A 4761-nucleotide genomic window follows, 5' to 3' on the forward strand; every position below is an offset into this window, starting at 1 on the left:
CTTAAAGAAATGCAAACTTCTTGCGCTGCATGACTCGCCACTAAAGGAAATCAGCGATGTTTCTATGAAATCAGAAATAAAATACTTGAGCATTTTCCTATCCAAGGACCAAACGTTAAATCAATCCAGGAACATTGAATCTAAACTGAATCAAAGTAAAGCTTAATTCTAATATATGGCTCCAGAGAGATTTATCAATATTAGGCCGGATATATTTGACTAAAATGGATGTGTTTATCCAGATGTATATACCCAGCGTATTCCAATGCTGCTCCAAATCAACTCGTAAAATCTGTTAACCAAATCAATTTCAACTTTATCTGGAGGAACAGACCACACCATCTAAGAAAAATCACATATGGTGAAAGAAACAAGTGAAGGAGGGCTGAAAGTGATAGAGTCGGACTGCTTGAATGGGACATTGAAGGTGAACTGGTTGAAATCCTGGATCAAACCTCATCGTTCTTTCTGGTATTGTACTCCAAACTACTTATTCAACAAAGTCGGCGGCCTGAGTCTTCTGCTTATCTCTGACTTGGATATCAACAAGATTCCTGTCAAATGTTCAGAGTTCCATAAACAAATATTATTATACTGGAAAATGATATACGTACACAATTTCTCACCACACAGTATAATAGTTTGGAACAATCGATATGTACTGCATGGCAACAAACCTCTGTTTTACAAGGAATGCTTTGAGAAAGGTATATGGTCGATAATTGACTTGATGGATGACACTGGCAGTCCTCTGGACAATGAGCAGTTCTGTACTACACACAGATTCAAGCCTCCCATATTAGAGTTGCTAAAGTTACGAAACGCACTGCCTCGACAATTTGTATTCCTGACCAAAAATATAATGACGCACCGAACCGTACAACCACAGTTACCCCGACTATCACTCCAGGGAATCTCAATTGTGGACAGAAAGCGCGGCAACTCCTTTATTAGGAAATGTTTCACAGGAAACTTATTCCCTGGACGTCAAAAAAAAAAAAAAGGATATTTTAAATAAATTTGATGAGGAATCGATTGCCACGCTGCGAACCATGTATCTGACTCTACCCATACCCCCAAGGCAAAAGAGACCCACTTCAAAATTATGACTGACATCTACCCATCTAAGGAATTATCGAGGGTACGCTTTAATTTTGAAGATAATATTTGTACATTTTGTGAAGACAACATTGAAACCACTGACCATATATTTTTTCTCCTTCTCATTCCATCGTCACCAGTTTCCTTCTCAAAAGATGATATAACATTCTGTTTACTTATAAGCAACATAACAGATGAACTCTGTGTCAATGTTCTTTTAGGCCTGGCCAAGTTCTTCATTCACAAGAACAGAATGCAAAAATGCTCCCCAAATTTTAATGTCTTCATAAACGATTTTGAAATATAAAAAAAAAAAAAAAAAATCCTTAAAACTTATGGAAAAATCCAAAAACTAAAAAATATAGTTACCCATGTCCGAGGTTCCTTTTTTTTTTGGTAAAAAAAAAAAACAAAAAAAAAAAAACAACTTGATTACATGTTACATTCCCCTTGCAATTTTTTTTTTTTTTTTTTTTCGTTTTAATTTCTTATTTGTCTATCTATTGATTTAATTACTTCCTTTTAATTTCTTTTTTTGTCTCGCACTGTAAATTTCTCACAAACCTGTAACACTATTAACTTCTCATTACATACAGAACAAATGTCCTGATGTCCGTTGCTTCCTCATCCCTGGTTGTTTCATTGACATTCAGTTCTACCTTGCTATGTTTATTTGTACATCTGTATATTTGGGTGTACTATTTATGTTCAATTAAAAACAGTTTGATGTCTGAGATTCCTTGTGAACCGCCAACTTAATTACATGTTATATTCCCCTCACAATTTTTTTTTTTCGTTTTTAATTTTATTTTTCTATCTATTTATTTAATTATATCCTTTTAATTTTCTTTTTTTGTCTAGCATTAAAAATGTCTCGCAAACCGTTAACACTATTAACTTCTGATTACTTACACCACGAATGCGCTTATGCCCCCCCACCCATCCCGCTTTTTCCGTACGGAGGCAGACACTGAGATCGAAAGCAAATGGGTGTCATTGAAATGCAGTAACAGGGTGATAACAGCCGTGTTCGAAGTGTGTAGGGGCTTATAGGAGAGCAGAAGCACGTCACGCAATTCACCTGAGTTCGGAGGATCGGGAGTACCAGGGCCCATAGCGGAGAAGCGGAAGAGCGGAGTTATGTGTCTCTTCTCAAAGGCCGGGAAGCTGGGGGGCAGCAGGACCCCTTAGAGCGGCTAATGTGAGCCTTCTCCGGACATAGATCACCCGGACTTATGACTGGAGCTCCCGGACCTCCGGGCACACACATATGTGAATGAGTGGATGAGCTAATGTCGGTTTGGTTGTGGATACGTTTCGGCCAATGCTATCAGCACAGCTATGATTATCCCCAGAACGTTGAGAACGAGCTCCCGGAACTCCAGACATGCGTATATAAAAGAGTGGAATTAAGGTGTGTGTGTGTGTGTGTGTGTGTGTGTGTGTGTGTATACGTGTGGGACAGAAGTAATGTTGGGGACAGAAATTGTTATTAGCCTGCTGGCAGATGACACAACCTTAGTTTTGAAAAATGAACATCAAGTCCCAATAAGTGCTGAAAAAAACCAAAACATTCTCCAAGGCTTCAGGATTGTCATTAAACTTAAAGAAATGCAAACTTCTTGCGCTGCATGACTCGCCACTAAAGGAAATCAGCGATGTTTCTATGAAATCAGAAATAAAATACTTGAGCATTTTCCTATCCAAGGACCAAACGTTAAATCAATCCAGGAACATTGAATCTAAACTGAATCAAAGTAAAGCTTAATTCTAATATATGGCTCCAGAGAGATTTATCAATATTAGGCCGGATATATTTGACTAAAATGGATGTGTTTATCCAGATGTATATACCCAGCGTATTCCAATGCTGCTCCAAATCAACTCGTAAAATCTGTTAACCAAATCAATTTCAACTTTATCTGGAGGAACAGACCACACCATCTAAGAAAAATCACATATGGTGAAAGAAACAAGTGAAGGAGGGCTGAAAGTGATAGAGTCGGACTGCTTGAATGGGACATTGAAGGTGAACTGGTTGAAATCCTGGATCAAACCTCATCGTTCTTTCTGGTATTGTACTCCAAACTACTTATTCAACAAAGTCGGCGGCCTGAGTCTTCTGCTTATCTCTGACTTGGATATCAACAAGATTCCTGTCAAATGTTCAGAGTTCCATAAACAAATATTATTATACTGGAAAATGATATACGTACACAATTTCTCACCACACAGTATAATAGTTTGGAACAATCGATATGTACTGCATGGCAACAAACCTCTGTTTTACAAGGAATGCTTTGAGAAAGGTATATGGTCGATAATTGACTTGATGGATGACACTGGCAGTCCTCTGGACAATGAGCAGTTCTGTACTACACACAGATTCAAGCCTCCCATATTAGAGTTGCTAAAGTTACGAAACGCACTGCCTCGACAATTTGTATTCCTGACCAAAAATATAATGACGCACCGAACCGTACAACCACAGTTACCCCGACTATCACTCCAGGGAATCTCAATTGTGGACAGAAAGCGCGGCAACTCCTTTATTAGGAAATGTTTCACAGGAAACTTATTCCCTGGACGTCAAAAAAAAAAAAAAGGATATTTTAAATAAATTTGATGAGGAATCGATTGCCACGCTGCGAACCATGTATCTGACTCTACCCATACCCCCAAGGCAAAAGAGACCCACTTCAAAATTATGACTGACATCTACCCATCTAAGGAATTATCGAGGGTACGCTTTAATTTTGAAGATAATATTTGTACATTTTGTGAAGACAACATTGAAACCACTGACCATATATTTTTTCTCCTTCTCATTCCATCGTCACCAGTTTCCTTCTCAAAAGATGATATAACATTCTGTTTACTTATAAGCAACATAACAGATGAACTCTGTGTCAATGTTCTTTTAGGCCTGGCCAAGTTCTTCATTCACAAGAACAGAATGCAAAAATGCTCCCCAAATTTTAATGTCTTCATAAACGATTTTGAAATATAAAAAAAAAAAAAAAAAAATCCTTAAAACTTATGGAAAAATCCAAAAACTAAAAAATATAGTTACCCATGTCCGAGGTTCCTTTTTTTTTTGGTAAAAAAAAAAAAACAAAAAAAAAAAAAACAACTTGATTACATGTTACATTCCCCTTGCAATTTTTTTTTTTTTTTTTCGTTTTAATTTCTTATTTGTCTATCTATTGATTTAATTACTTCCTTTTAATTTCTTTTTTTGTCTCGCACTGTAAATTTCTCACAAACCTGTAACACTATTAACTTCTCATTACATACAGAACAAATGTCCTGATGTCCGTTGCTTCCTCATCCCTGGTTGTTTCATTGACATTCAGTTCTACCTTGCTATGTTTATTTGTACATTTGTATATTTGGGTGTACTATTTATGTTCAATTAAAAACAGTTTGATGTCTGAGATTCCTTGTGAACCGCCAACTTAATTACATGTTATATTCCCCTCACAATTTTTTTTTTTCGTTTTTAATTTTATTTTTCTATCTATTTATTTAATTATATCCTTTTAATTTTCTTTTTTTGTCTAGCATTAAAAATTTCTCGCAAACCGTTAACACTATTAACTTCTGATTACTTACAGCACGAATGCGCTTATGCCCCCCCACCCCCCGCTTTTTCCGTAC

The sequence above is a fragment of the Fistularia commersonii genome, unplaced genomic scaffold (assembly GCF_037954325.1).
Source record: "Fistularia commersonii isolate RoL2024-O1a breed Wild unplaced genomic scaffold, RoL_Fcom_v1.0 HiC_scaffold_42, whole genome shotgun sequence".
Lineage (NCBI taxonomy): Eukaryota > Metazoa > Chordata > Actinopteri > Syngnathiformes > Fistulariidae > Fistularia > Fistularia commersonii.